At 44.6% G+C, this 16,022-nt stretch overlaps 1 protein-coding gene across 3 annotated transcripts in view; it reads left to right on the top strand.

The window, feature by feature from the left end:
• LOC139764570 (uncharacterized) overlaps positions 1-16,022 on the top strand; it is a 109,053-nt gene that overhangs the window by 77,407 nt on the left and 15,624 nt on the right. Inside the window, exon 1 of one of the 3 annotated variants that reach the window (XM_071691362.1) lies at positions 14,082-14,102. The exons of 1 other annotated variant lie outside the window; for it this stretch is intronic. The gene's annotated coding sequence lies outside the window, so the exon portion shown is untranslated. Of the gene's footprint in view, positions 1-14,081; positions 14,103-15,729; positions 15,850-16,022 lie in introns of those variants that run through there. One more of the 3 variants, XM_071691359.1, reaches the window with a different exon arrangement.

Genomic DNA, 16,022 nt, shown 5'->3' on the forward strand with positions numbered 1-16,022 from the left:
ATGTGATACACAAGATAAGGGCGCCGCAGGCTGATGAAGCTGATAAGGAAATGAGTGGCTGAAAAATATTCCCCAAGAGCTCGTAAGAAAATACAGCACAGGCTTCATTTTGCTGTAATAAGCGAAACTCGTTACAGAATTACGAGGAGTCTTTTGCGACAGCACGGGTATCGTTTTGTATTCATGCTATCATTGTTACAGATACAGTAAACATAAAAATACAAATGGTATAGATATAACAGAATTTTATGAAAAGGCAGACTCAGCAGGAAAATCAGCTTCGCCAAATATTTTGTATGTACCTGTTGGCCTGTTTCGGCGGTCGTACACGCTCAAGTCACGCGGTACGACGCGTCGTAGCAGTCCGTGGTCCGCTGTTCATGGCGAACCAGGAACAAATGTACGTCATTGAGAGTACATTCTCCTCAAAGAACCTCTTACTCCAAAGATGCCCATATTTCCCTACTGCTGGAAATGGCGCAACCTTGGGCTGCAGGAACCAATGGAGAGATCCTTGGATAATTGTGGATATATGAATAAATAAAGTGTATTTTAATGTCCGGGATGGAGAAACGGATGTCTGAACTTTCAGCTCAAGTCGAGGCCCGTGAGCAGAGATGCACTAAGGACCCCTAGCTAACTCTATGACAGGCATAGGTAGAGCTTTTGAAATCTATGTACCTCAATTTTTTTTTTTTTCAGTAAACCCATGGTAGCGTATTACGTGCAATGTGCAGAGAATGTGTTCATCATATCGTTGGGGAAAAAAAATCGGAAATAATATATCACGGTTCAAGAGGTCACCATTTGCCTCGACTTGGGAAGATATACAGTGATTTGTACCTTGTTGCAAGAAACTATCGTCTTACTCATCAGATCCAAACGAAATGTGATACGTCATCGAAAGAATCAGTTTGCAGAGAATATTTCTTCCGTCCTATCTGCGATGGAACTTACCTGCAGTCAGCATGGTCAGGCATGTGTAATATACTGTTAAAGATATGCCATAAAGATCAGATGAAAATCAGTTCTGTTTTCAGTGGTACTTACTGATTCCTTTTTTTTTTTCTTTAGAGAATTAATATTTTTGTAAGTTAGGGTATTAAAGAAACACAAATATGAGTTTGTGGCAAGTGACCATAGAACTACCAACTAGCCAAGAAAATCAAAAGATTAAAGAGTTTTGATAATTTTTCTTTGCACATTACTTGAAGTTAAAGAAAAAAAATCCTAGACATCACTAGAAGTTCAAAATAGAAAAAGGAAGTCAACGAGACATTTTCTTGTCTTTTGACGCCAGTTTTGTTACCGTATGTACGTTAGGCTTCCCCGGGAACTAGATCTTACCAAATCACGACAATTTATAAACACCACTTTTTTTTTCCGCCCTGTACATGACAAACACCTTGGTAATGCTCGGTAACCCGACTACACCCACGACTTTTTATTTCTTTCCACCCTAGGAATCATTATAGTTTTCTTCACCGTAAAAGAAATATATATATATATATATATATATATATATATATATATATATATATATATATATATATATATACATTTAATTTCCTGTTGGAACGTTTCACTTTTTTTCTAAGTGAAGAAAAGCCCATTTTTTTCAAGAAAAGAACTTGCGACTGTGTATATAACAAATTCTAACGAAGAAAATGACAGGTAGATTATATCACACTTACGCTTGGTGTAGAAACATTCCTCATAAATCAAGGCGCTTTGCCGAACAAAATGAGCAAAGCGAAGCACAGGATTAACTGTCCGTATCGTTGTAAATGGTCAAAATATTACCACATCCATTGTGAGCATGACGTGGCGGTTCCAAGCCCATCACATTCATACTTTTTCACTCGCACGGGACTTATGTCAGTGGATATCGCATCAATTTGTTGTTTTCGAAAGACTTGGCCTACTTGTCACACTAGGATATGGACGCTAAAACCTCACCTCCTCCTCTCCTGTTGCAGCCATTTTTCCCGTGAGATTTCGACTGTTAACTGGTATTGTCGGTGTAGTAACGAAATATTGATGAGTTGATATGAGCTTTCTAAGGTCAAGCGACACTGACCTACATATACCTCAAGAGCGAAACTCAGCATTTCTCCTTATTTCAAAACGCTGGGATGTTAGGTCGACCGTGATCACTTTTCCTTTTTCCTATATTTCTCTTGATTGCAAAATCGTCGTTGGCTGCCAACATCCACCGGATCAAGGAAGAGGAGTTGGCTGGTGGATCCCTGTCACGACTTTGCTCATCGTGACGGACGCCTGATGCTAACCTTGTCAGGCACGATCCACCAGATCGCACACGTCCGGTGCATAATACGCGTGATGCCTCTATTACTTGAAGGACTCGTGGTAAAGTGGCGCGACGGTTTCTTATTTCCAAGAGAATATACTCATTTTCCAGGATTCTTAATGAAGCCAAGGCTGAGATGATCCCAGAATTTTCATGTTCATCATACCTCGTTGCCATTTCTCTCCGGTATTTTGGGGGTGGGGGGGGAGTGTGAAGAAGTGAAAATGCTTCGATGTTCTGGCACGGGTGGTTTGAAAGTGACATTTCTCGTTTGGTAACTAACGCCTCACACGTGGTGATCGAGGCCTTGTCTAAAATTTTTCCCTCTCGACTGTCTTTCGTATGACACAAATACGTACAAGTTTACCCTTGTCTTGGGGTATTTGTTTGGTTGCAATGATACCGCACGGAGTTTCCCTACGAAGTGCGCCTCTCGTATCGCTACTTTTACGTCCAGTTCTTCCGCTTATTATAAACTTCTAATTTAACTTTTTTTATGGAATTTATCCAAACAAAGTAGAAAGAATAAGGATTATTGTAACAAGGGTTACAGGGTGGTGAGAGAGAACCTTGATAAAGAGTTCAGATTATATGGCGGGCGGAGGAGGTCGTGTCACCACGGCTACACACAGTGCTAACAAGTGTTCAACATGCATCACTTGTACCTGCCGCCCCACATCGCGTGACACGGTACTCTACACGGCCTAAGGCCGCTGTTCAGGTGCTGGCTCACTGTCACATACATACCCGCGGCTGATTCTACCCCTACCCTACACAACCTTACAGCGGCTAACTCTCATCCACCTCCTCACACAACCCCCACGGCTGACTCTCATCCACCTCCCACACAACCCCACGACCGATTCGAACCCACCACCCACTCCACATGTAATACATCCACGGATGACTCTCGTTTGATACGCACCCCAATTCCCCCCCCACGCCTGACTCTTCCACACAGACACACAGACACACACACACACACACGGCTGACTTTCACCCACCTCACACGCCCTCCCCTTCCATGGCTGAACCCCCCCCCCCCCCCAATTCTCTTACCCTCGCCCTTCCGCATCATCTAACCTGGACACCCCAACTAACCATTCACCCGACCCATCTCCATACCCACCCCCAGCCTCCACCAGCCTCAAATAGCCAGGAGCCAACGACCCGATTGTGTACTTTCACTGCGAGAAAGTACACACACACACACACACACACACACACACACACACACACACACACACACACACACTCAAACACGCACACACGGGCCTCTGTGGTGTAGTGCTTAGTGGTACCGATCATGAGTCACCTCGGGTCGGCCCAAAGTCTGAGCCGCATGTGTTCGAATCCTAGGCGTGGCAGTCGGCCCACACCCAACCCAGGTGTTCAGGCGACATGATAAGTGGGCACTCGGCTTAGGCTAGAGTTTGTGTGTGTGTGTGTGTGTGTGTGTGTGTGTGTGTGTGTGTGTGGTGTGCATACATACATATAAGTAAAGTAATGGTACATATACACAAGGTTAAGAAACGGGGCAAAACGATTGTAAAGCTCTGTGCCCGTAACACACAAATAGTAATCACACACACTTACACACTTACACACACACACACACACACACACACACACACACGTGTGAGGAGAATCAGATGAATGCTTTCGTCCATGGCTCAGCAGATGTTCAGAATGCAACACTACGTCCCAGTCTTATACCGACGATGCCATCTCGCTCCAGCCACCGCCAAATATTCGTCGCGCACCGCGGAGGGGAAGGAACTAGATTAGTGATTCCACTCGGCCGTCTTGCGTCCAGACATTCATTCCCATGTGCTCCAGCCGACGGAGGGGACCGTCATCGTCGTCGTCCACCCCTGTCCGAAAGTAGAACCCTTTGCGGCATGGGCTGTGAGAGACGCGAGACGCATCAGAACTGGACTAGTTAGTGGCTGGCTGACTCCTAGGCTGTTATGTTTAACCTCGACTCTCCCAAGGAAAAAAAAAAAAAAAACAAGATTGTTCGTCTTCCACGATCGAGTTAAGAGAGGCCAGCAGGACTGACAGACACTTGAGCTGGTGCGGGACGTTTCACTGCAGACATTCAAGAAGGAACTCAAGGGTAATCCATAGAGAGTTCTATCAACCTTGCTTCGACCTCTTGGTTCCCATCGCAGCTTAACATTAGTGTATTCAAATAATTCTTTTGTCGCTTATCATGGGAAAAGTCTCGTCTACCACCGGTTGTGCATATTGGCTGAACGGTTCTAAGAATGGTGCTTGGTAGAGAGAAAACTTTTAGACTGATCCTGACAGCTAGAGAATGGATGTGAGCGAATGTGGCCTTCCTCCGTCTGTTTCTGGCGTTACCTTGCTTGCCCGTGAAACAGCAAGCAAGTACAATATATATATATATATATATATATATATATATATATATATATATATATATATATATATATATATGTATATATATATATATATATATATGAACGCGGAATAGCCTCAGATTCTCGTGTAAATAAAAAAAAAAACCTTATCAGACGAGTTCGGCAAACTAAATCTCAGTAGCGTAGCCTACGAAGACAAACCATGGTTGTCCAAGCCTTAATAAGTCGACGGAGAAGCAAGTAACGTACGGACGTAAGGGATGAATCCTTTCTCGACACACACCACCCGGCGACACACCTAAGACCAGTCGCCTCCAGCCCTACCACGACCACCACCTTTCCATCGATGTCTGTCGGCTGGGAGAACTAGTCCTCCTCTTACTCTCCCCCCCACAACCATGTCCTCAGGAAAGCTGCCACAACTGCGTCATCGCCGCAGCTATACAGCTTGACGGATCCTGAAAATCTATTGTTTGCCAACAATATGGCCAGGCCAGGGCCGGCGGGTACCGGTGCTGTGTGGTGTCGTCAGCGAGAAGCATCTGTTACTGGCTCGCGCCCAAACCAACTAGACCAGCCACGGGCGCGGCTAAATATGTTCTCCGTTGCGCAATGACTTCATCTCTTTGTTATTATCGCTGTACGCGATAATACGAAGGGTAAAGATAGAGGGGGGGGGGGGAAATGTTCCCTTATCACATTAATAAGCGCACTGAACAGGCCCTACATCATCCACCAGTATCGTGGTAGCCAAAGAACGCAACTCACTAAACTTTTGAGGCTAGGCTTTATCAGTCGTCAGGACAAGCGCTGGTATTGTCTTACATATCCTTAACAACTTTATATATATATATATATATATATATATATATATATATATATATATATATATATATATATATATAGTGTGTGTGTGTGGGTGAGAGAGCAATGAGATCAACGACATCGTGTCCATAAATCTTGCCTCCGCCGTTGGGCCATTGAAAAGAGAACCCCCAGCTCTTCAAGACGTGATGAGAAGTGCCAATCAGGCCTGACGGCACCTGCCCTCAGAGAGGGTTGAAGCACATGATGTAGGAGAGACATTGTGCCTCCTCCCTCACCCACTCATCTTGGAACAGTGCATAATATTGGGGGTGGTGTTGGGGGATCTGGAACACCCTAGTTTTTTTTTTTTTTTAATGTGTCGTTTGTTTTGCTTTAAGTGGTTTAGAGGTATTTGGAACACTGGAAAGGGGGAGGGGGGCTTTTAATTTTCTTCTTAACGACGTTCGTTCCCTGCTAATCAAAGCGAGTGAGGACGATGAAAAAGGGCGGCCAGCTTTCTATATCAGCGCCTCAGTTTGACCGTACAGCGGTGAAGTAGTAAGTTGCATCATCCGTTCGTATCTCCTGTCCGTGGAACAAGAGGAACGGAGCAGTGTGTAGGTTAAACTTATTGTATGTTAGAGACCTTTTTGTCCATCTGTCTCTGTGAATATAGAATATGGTGTGTGTGTGTGTGTGTGTGTATGTGTGTTCTGCTGGAACCCGCCTTCGTGGGGTTACACCGCGAGTGATAATTGACCTTCGGCAAGTTTGTATCTCTGTCTTTGGGCGAGGAGCGCCTTCTCATCCAAGACCTTCCTAGTTCAAAAGGGGGTCCGTCATTCCCCTTCTGCTGAGTGTAGCACATCCTTCGAGCTCCAGCTAACCCCAAGAAATATACGTCATCATAATGTTGGGTGTCTGAGATGTTCCCATCTACTTATTTGAAATCGTGGCAATATAATATGATTATTCTATAAGGGATAAGTGATGGGTTAGTTTTGTGATCTTCCGTATTTGAGGCAAGACGTAGCCTGCCGTGAGCGCTTGGAGACAACAACTTCTGGGAGAACACTTCATACCCGGATCTCTGGGCAGCAAGTCTCACGTGAGCTGGTGTATGAATATGAGAGATCTAGTTTTGTTTACAATGAGGAAAGGTTAGGACCTCCACACACCTCGGAGGATGACGACGATGATGCGCAATCCACGTGACGCTGAGCTGGATGACGTTCTAGCATTCCCTTCAAAGACGTGTGTGTGTGTGTGTGTGTGTGTGTGTGTATGTGTGTGTGTCCATATTCATCAGCAAGTTAGTTTCTCTAAGAATATCATGTGTCACACACACACACACACACACACAGACACACACACACACACACACACACACACACACACACACACACACACACACACTCACATCCCACAGATGGTGTAAAGAGATCTGGTAATCAGAGACATAGTCATAGGGTAAAAAAGAGGCCGGGAGCATTAAGATTCTCACGGGGGATTACACAGGGATACACAAGGTATCTGAGTGTTTACGGCGAGCTGGCCCCGTATCACTATGTCGCTGAGGACACTAGGTTAGAGACAAAGGGGGCTGTCCACATTGGCTGTGTTAGATCTTCTATATTGACGTATAATGGAGGATATCGGATACGATACACCACTTGTGCCTTAGTTTGACTGTGTGGATTAGTGAGTACGTAAAAAAATGAGGAGAGAGAGAGAGAGAGAGAGAGAGAGAGAGAGAGAGAGAGAGAGAGAGAGAGAGAGAGAGAGAGAAGACTCACACATGAGATGTCATCTTGGTAACTACACACAGAGATAGATAATTATTTCTTGTAGAGAACATATGGGCGGGAACTGGAGTTGAACAGCGATGTCAGAAGAGGAAAAGCATTTACACAGGCACGCTCCGTGGGGAAGGCGTGGGCTTAACGACAGTCACCAGCTGTCATTTGAAAGGTTTAAGAGACAGGAAGATTAAGACACGAATGCAACAAGATAAGGAAGGACGAGCAGAGCAACTTTAAGAAAAATGAAATTTTGAGGATATGGTCAGACCTAATCCAAAACTATTCCAGATGAATTTAAGAAAAAAAAATCCAAAACTATTCCATGAATTAGAAAAAAATATCTCGATAAAGAATAGGTAACGAGATTGAGTCACACAGAAGAAAGGACTGTTCAAGACGAGGAGAATAATATATATATATATGAGTTACTGAATGACTAGGTCAGAAGTAGAGTCACATTGGAGGAGGCTAGAGCTGGATGGGATTGGATAAAGGACTTGGATGACATTGATACCATTAGAAGACACACGAGTAAGGTCTTAAAGGTATCTTGTCCCATATATGGCACATGGTCCTAATGAAGTCCCTAAGTATGTGATGAAGGGGTGTGCGGAAATACTTGGCAAGCTATATCTGCACCGTTCAAAAGCTGGTTGTAGGGTGTAGTGCCTAGGGAATGAAAGACAGCGAATATCGTACTCATTTTTTTTTCAGAAAGGAGGTTGAGAAATTACACCGAACTTCCCCGACAGCTGTGACAATTGTGGTCTGTAAAACGCTGGGAAATGAGAAAAAGAAAAATGATCAGAAGGCCAACGGATGTTCAGTTTTAACTGAGAAGTCACCAGAAGGAGAGGCAGCAGAGGTTCAGAGAGTGGAGGTCATTCGTAATAAATCCCCATCAGTTCCGTTGTTAAAGTAAGATTTGTAATGAACCAAGTAGACGAATGAATGGTTCCTGCTGGACGACCAAGAGTGGTAAGGCTGAACCCACGACTGCACCGGAGAACGACCAACAATGTAACGACCCACGACGGGTCTCGACGGTCGCAGCGGCACGACCTCTAGGAGTGTCCCGTCGTGTGGCTGAGAGAGAGAGAGAGAGAGAGAGAGAGAGAGAGAGAGAGAGAGAGAGAGAGAGAGAGAGAGAGAGAGGCGGCCCCTGAGCGGTGCGTAGGTCTGGTGGCTCAGCATGGCGACTGGCCAGGACGGGGGGACACTGGGGTCACACACCGCCTCAGGCCCCTGGGCCAGGGCTGACCCGCCGCCCGCCTCACGCCTCCTGCCTAACCTGTACCCCTGAGCCCCGTGCAGCACGACTGTACCACTCGTGTAGCGTGACTGTACCTCCCCTGCGGCACGACGGTATACCTCTTACGCAAGACGATGGTACCTCCCCTGCGGCTCGACGGTACCTCTTATGCAAGACGATGGTACCTCCCCTGCGGCACGACGGTACCTCTTATGCAAGACGATGGTACCCCCCCCCCCTGCGGCACGACGGTACCTCTTATGCAAGACGATGGTACCTCCCCTGCGGCACGACGGTACTTCTTATGCAACACGATGGTACCTCCCCTGCGGCAGGACGGTACCTCTTATGCAACGCGAAGATGGGCTACCTTGGGGCGAGAAGGTCCTGGGAAGGACGCTGTGCTCTCTTCTGTCTCCGGGCAAACACCTACCGACTGAAGGAGGTGACGAAGAAGAAGCCAGATAATAACTTTATCCCTTAAGCTGCACTCTAGACGTGGACGGATCAACCAACCAACACCTCTGAAGAAAAATATCTATGGAAAACATAGACAGAATCCCAGTTTTGCACAGACATAAATGGACGTATTATTTGACACATCTTTCCCCATCGCCTCTGACACTTGGAGTATAAGCGATCCTGTTGTCTCTTCCATTCACACTCCGTCGCTCACTTCGTCAGATGAACTAACTTACAGCGACTCTTCAGAAGACCACAACGCGCACCTCTTTTAAAATCAACTCAAGCCTTACGAGGTGTCACCATCATCGTGGAGTGAGCCACTCCACCTCCAGACAGAACTTGAGTACTGTAGTACACAAGGAATTATCGCTGTAGGTGAGACTAGCGTCCAGACATCCGTCAACGCCCGTTTCCAGGGAATGGAAGCTGCGAATCCACACATTCTGTAGCTAAAGAAATACTTCTTCATGTCGCCAAGTACATCTCTCATGCTTAATCTCCAGCTGTGTCCTCTTGTGCGCAGTTGTTCTCAAGAATGAAGGAAGAGAATATTTTTAATGTCATGGCCTCTGAGAAGTTTGATTATAGTCATCATGTGAGCCGACTAGGGGCTTAATTCTCTTCGTGGAGTATTCCATTCAATTCTAGCACTATTCTCGTTCCTTTCCTGCAGACCCTTACGTCATGTTTCAGCTTAGGGTGAATATACGTTGGGTCTGCCTTTCCAACAAAGACCTCACCGTCCATAAACATGAAGGCGCTTATGGAGTCCAAATTGTAGTTCGCCTCCGAAATCTAGTCTGCCTCCCCCACGATCCTTTTCACATACCGTTTCGGTAATGAGTTTTGGCGTGGTATCAACTCCTATGACCCTCCCACAGTACAACTCATGCAGTTCATCTCCGTCTGGTCTGCCTAAACCCCATACTATCCTCATCACTTTCCATTGACCAAGAGTTAAATTTCATAGGCCATATGGCCGACCATTGCTACAGTTGGTTTAGCTCTTTTTTTATATAATATTTCGCAACTTCTCTTGTTTCGCCTTTCATTCATAATCGTAACATCGTTAGCAAACATATTAAGTTAGGAGACCACCTATTCTGGCGTAGATCGGAAATGATAATGGCCCCAGCACTGGGCCCTGAAGGATCCATCCTCATGCCACCCTCGATCAGCTTGACGGGGCTTCCAAGACGTGTTTACACATTCAGATAGCTGTCAGTTCGTTTGAGCAGCCATCCTATGACTCCAGAGGCATGTGTGTGTGTGTGTGTGTGTGTGTGTGTGTGTGTGTCAAAACCATTGGATGCGAGGCTTCATTATCTTTGTACCCGTCTGCTTTATTCGGCGTTAATAATAAACAAGCATAAACAACTGCAGTGACAGGGTCACATCAATATTGATGACTGCATCATCGTCATCAGCTGTATCACACGGGCATCACAAACCCCATCAATAGCGACAGGTACACAGCGATCGAGAGTATCGTCAGCACACTCAACAACACCAGCAACACAACAGTAACTTCTCCAGCACACTCATTAGCATCAGCAACACAACAGTAACTTCTCCAGCACACTCAGCAACACAACAGTAACTTCTCCAGCACACACATTGGCACCAACAACACAACAGTAACATCGCCAACACACACAGCAGCAACAACACAAGAGTAACATCGCCAACACACACAGCAGCAACACAACACAACATGCAGAAAGCCACAACTGGGCCCACAGCAACCGTGCGCGAGAGTCAGCTTGAAACGAAAAACAGAATATCAGATGCCATGTATGTCCATCCGACTGTCATCACCGACTCGCATTTCCAGTTTCCACGGAGTGCATCACGTAAACACACACACACACACACACACACACACACACACACACACACACACACGTCCTCAACCCATGCCCAGTGTGTTGAAATGAGACATGCCATGGTCTTGCACGCTTAACAAGCTCTCCTTTCCTTTTTCTTTTTTAATACTCACTCTGCATACCAGGTTCATTCACGAGAGGCCAGCGTCGCCACCATTCACACTCACTTCTGTACACAAAAAGCTTCCATTTGTATGGTATTCTTTGGCAGTCTGCTACCATCTTCAGGAATATCCCGATTCCAAATCAAGTGTTTTTCTTTTTTTTCTCTCTCTCTCTGACATTTCATTGCGACCTTTCTAAAAAAGTAGCGTTTGACTTTCGTACAGATTCACTTTCAGTATCCAAAACTGCATCCTATTTCTATCCAGCTCTCCCTCTGATAAGGCTAACAACACAGCATCATCTGCATACAGCAACAATGGCAACTTTCCTCCGGTTCCTCCATAATCAAGTGTTACACCACAATCACGCACCTTCCCCCCTTCCTCCCCTCACCCATCATCATCTCAAGTAATGCCCCATTCACAAAAACATTAAACAGCCTCGGTGACATCACACAACCTTGACGTACTCCCACATTTATTTCAAACCACTCACTCATGCCACCATTGACTATCGCGCATTCACTTTTTCCACTGTACAATTCCTTAACCAACCCCATAGTCAGAACTTCCCAGAGAGCCTTCGTATTCACTTTATCAGATCCCTGCACACACCATCTTCCTCAATAGATCTTTCTCATCTACATGTCTTACCTGCTCTGCACGCTTTCCTCCTTCCCTAAACCCACTCTAAGCATTCACTATCCCGCCATACTTGTCAGCAGCGCTGAGGAAATGTATTCCTCTGTACTTATGCAGTCCCTTTTGCTCCATTATTTTTCAAACAGTGGAACAGTTCCTGCCTTCGTTCATTCATCAGGCGCCTGACCACTTTTCAGAGCTCCTGTACACACCATACACATCCTCTCTATACCACTTTCACCTCCACTCGTCACTCTCTCTCAACACTCAGTCTTATACACCAAACTTTTCCACCGTAGAGCGAAAGCTACGTGTCTGTAATCGCCCACGACAACAGGTGCGGGTACCTACGCATAGGTGAGTGGGATGTATGAATACATGATGAAGCCAAGAGTTATGGAAGTTGCAGACACATTCAGATGGTAATAACACAGTTTAGCGAGGGACTCGACTAATAAGCAGGGGGGAACCTTCGAGTGAAATGGAGTGATTTTAGACCAGGAAGATATTCCAGGGAGTGTGGTATTATCAGTCAGTGAAGGATGGTTAGTTTGAAATGGTGTGTTCATGTAAGTGATTCCAACGCAAGATTACTAGTTGGGAAGTTCAAGTGTGAGAAGCTGAAGGTGTCTTTAATGTATGCATATGCACCGGCTAGTCTAACGATACAGACGTGGTTATTGATGCCCCTTGGCAACAGAGGATGTAAGTCCAGGGGAGAAACTACATATGATGGGTGATTTAAATGGATGGAAAGGGGATAGGGTAGTGGAGGGACTGATAGGTGGGTATGAGGCGAAAGAATGTACGAGAATTCTGTGGATCAGAAGACATGAGTGTTGTAAACATGTACCTTAAACAGTCAGATGCTCATGGATCCAGGATACACTGTATATACAAAAGAATGACTGATTTGTCTCTGGTTGGAAGGAATATGAGGAGGAAGTGTGCATAATTGGAGGACTAGGATAGGGTTGGTAGGGGGTTTGTGATATCATTCTGGTAGTGACAAATAAATTAGCCTTTACCTTAGATGGTATAGGAGTGGAACGTGAACGAAAATGCGCGAGGGATAAAAGCAAAAAATCTGAGGAGTGAGTGTGGATCTAAACTTCGAAGTGAAGGTATTACGAGATGTTCAGAGGATGCGAAGCAGTACAAGGTGAGGTTATGATCATTGAGTTGTTTAAGGATGAATTCTTCAGAGGATGCCATGAGGTGTGTGGCACTCTGCCTATATAGATTTTTGAATTAGAGGTAAAGCATGGTGGAATGAAGATTGTAGAGGAGATTAAAAAGAGTGTTGAAGAAGTTTGATATGTCAGAAGCGATGAATGGATGGTGGTAATAAGTTAACAGGATTGTCTATATTAAAAAAAAGGTAACAGGATTCGTCTATATTAGAAAAGTTAACAGGATTATATATATATGAATTAAACGAAAGCCAGTAAAAAGTTTGGGGGAAATATCCACGAAAATTTAATGGAGAAAAACAAATTTTTCCTTATTTTTTTTTTGAGGCGTCTATAATGCGCAAGTGTATTAGACAGTTCTGGGAGAATGTAAGTGACAAAGGGAGAACTGTGTAAGAGATGAAGAGACTATTTGAAAGAGGTGATTAAAAGATGATAGCGAGAGAGACTTGAGTATTTTGTTATAATGTGATGAGAGACTGCAGTAAATCTGTGGGAGCGGAAGACACTAACGGAGGAGGAAGTAAGAACAATGAAGATATAAAATTTTGTCAGGACTTGGGGAAATATAGAATTATCAGCTGATCTTTATATCAAAGGCCATGAGAATGTAACATTTCGAAATCTCAGCGTCTGTCTTTTTTTTTTTTTTTTATTTATGTATTTCTTGCGAAGGTAGAAGATGATACCGCTGGTGTTGCACAACCAAAACAAACATGGCGGAATGGCGCCTTGGTGTAACGGCTCGGGGAAGTGCGGCTTCACCTTCACCGCTATATTGGGTTTCCCCATCAGCCGGATGACCTTCCAGCCTACAGCCATGATCTTGCAGCCCCTGCCATCACCATAACTGTATCGAAATCACTGGAAAAAGTAGACGAGTGGCGAGAGATTTCCCTGCAGGCAGAACTTCCCAAGGCTAGGCGACAGTTACCGGTGTGTTTTAAGAGACTTCCTTAGTTCTTGTGACAGGAAACTTGTGTGAACGAAGCAAGGGTTTTATTCATTTTTAACACCACATTTACTCTAGGCTTGAAGGAAAATCATCTGCAGGTGCACCTTCAACTTTTGATAATATCCTTGTCATATTACGAGATACGTAACAATCGCCTTGAAACATTTAGCCACCATCAGGGTGCTAGTCGATTAAAGAAGGGGGCGCCCCTGCAAAAACTTGCCCACAACCTTATGACGCAGCAGAAATAACAACCTAGGACACACGGCACACCGCGGCGTGAGGAGCAGTTCTTGAGGTCAGTCAGTGCGGACGGGCCTCGAGCTCCGGCTGTGCTACACTTTCACTCTAGCCAAATTTTTACCCACAAAACACGAAGGATCTTCATGACTCCTTACTTCCTGGGACGTAGGAGGTGCTTACTGCGTCCTTTGAGCACCTCGAATCTGGCGACACAGGAAGTAGCTTTCGTGTATTTCCGTAAAACAGCCCAGTGTCAGTCTCACAGCTGTAAGGCTCCTCGTTTTTCTTGACAACACCCTGCGTATATATATATATATATATATATATATATATATATATATATATATATATATATATATATATATATTTTTTTTTTTTTTTTTTTTTCATACTGTTCGCCATTTCCCGAGTTAGCGAGGTAGCGCTAAGAACAGAGGACTGGCCTTTGAGGGAGAATCCTCACCTGACCCCCTTCTCTGTTCCTTCTTTTGGAAAATTAAAAAAAAAAAAAAAGAAAAGAGGGGAGGATTTCCTGCCCCTCACTCCCCTTTTGTCGCCTTCTACGACACGCAGGGAATACGTGGGAAGTATTCTTTCTCCTCTATCCCCAGGGATATATATATATATATATATATATATATATATATATATATATATATATATATATATATATATATATATATATATATATATATCGCTACCTCGCAAACGCGGGAGACAGCGACAAAGTATAATAAAAAATAATAATATATATATATATATATATATATATATATATATATATATATATATATATATATTTATATATATATAATGTGTTATTTGCTCCGCTTGCTTGAGGTAACACCGCAAGTGAAATGAAATTGCTTCAGAGTTCATCATTTCCCTGCTGCTAAGTGTAGCGCAGCCTTGGAACTGCAGAAGCCTCTAAAAAAGGGGGCCCTAGGGTGACAGTAATATATATATATGAATTGTAGGATTTTTTCTGGTACTATAACTACCTGCAGACCGTCGGTTCTATGTGGGGGAAAAAAAACCGCAAGAAATGTGTACCCTATTCCAACATGGGAATAACCGAGCCGAAGAGAACGGTACTGTTGTCACTTGTTTAGTTATACAACTAGGTACACTCGCCAGTGTCGACAAGCACTTTATCCTACAACGTGCTTGGGGGCGCTGCTTGCCTTAACCCTGCAGAAGCATGTTTTTATTGACGGCCGCTGCCTTAACGACAGACACATCTACCATCACGTTCCTCCCATCCGGGATTTACGCTGCGGCCGACTCTGCTACAGCCCTCATCTCGCCCCTCACAGTCTCCCCAGTAGAGTTAGCACTTAGTAGTTCATTATGACAACCCCAGTGAGAAGATGGATATACCCTGACTCTAAACTAAGGTGCGTTAAGGTTAAAACTGAGGTAACGTGCTACTTAACCGGGCTAGGATACGCCAAGTCCGGCTACATCATTATCATGTTGTACTTGGAAGTCGCACGGAGTCTGTGGGCTTTCCATATTGCCTCAAGCGACGGAGGAGAGCCTCTATGCACACCTGAATTTGAGAGAACTGTCGTTGTTAAGAGAGCTTATGTAACCTTTTCTTTGTTCGGATTTCCCGCCTTAGTCTCCCATGCAACGCGTGCTTTCATGCCTCGAGCCTTGGGTTAAGGGCGGAGTGAATCTTTATTTCCTAGTTAGGCGGGCGGGTGTTGGGAGGGCCCCCAGACACGGCCATTACCGGCTCCACCTGCTGCCCTCTGCCGGCTCCACACAACATCGTCTCAGGCACTTGGCTTACATGAGTACGTACATATATCGACAGTGAAAAATTTTCAAATGATACGGAATGCATTATTTGAGTTGTTTATACCAGAACTAATAGAAGATTAAAGAAAGATTTTATATAAAAATCTTCCAGTGATATTTCCAGACGATGGGAACATTCTCTTACCAAATTTTGTACACTTTAAGTTCT

This window comes from Panulirus ornatus, chromosome 50 (assembly GCF_036320965.1).
Source record: "Panulirus ornatus isolate Po-2019 chromosome 50, ASM3632096v1, whole genome shotgun sequence".
NCBI lineage: Eukaryota > Metazoa > Arthropoda > Malacostraca > Decapoda > Palinuridae > Panulirus > Panulirus ornatus.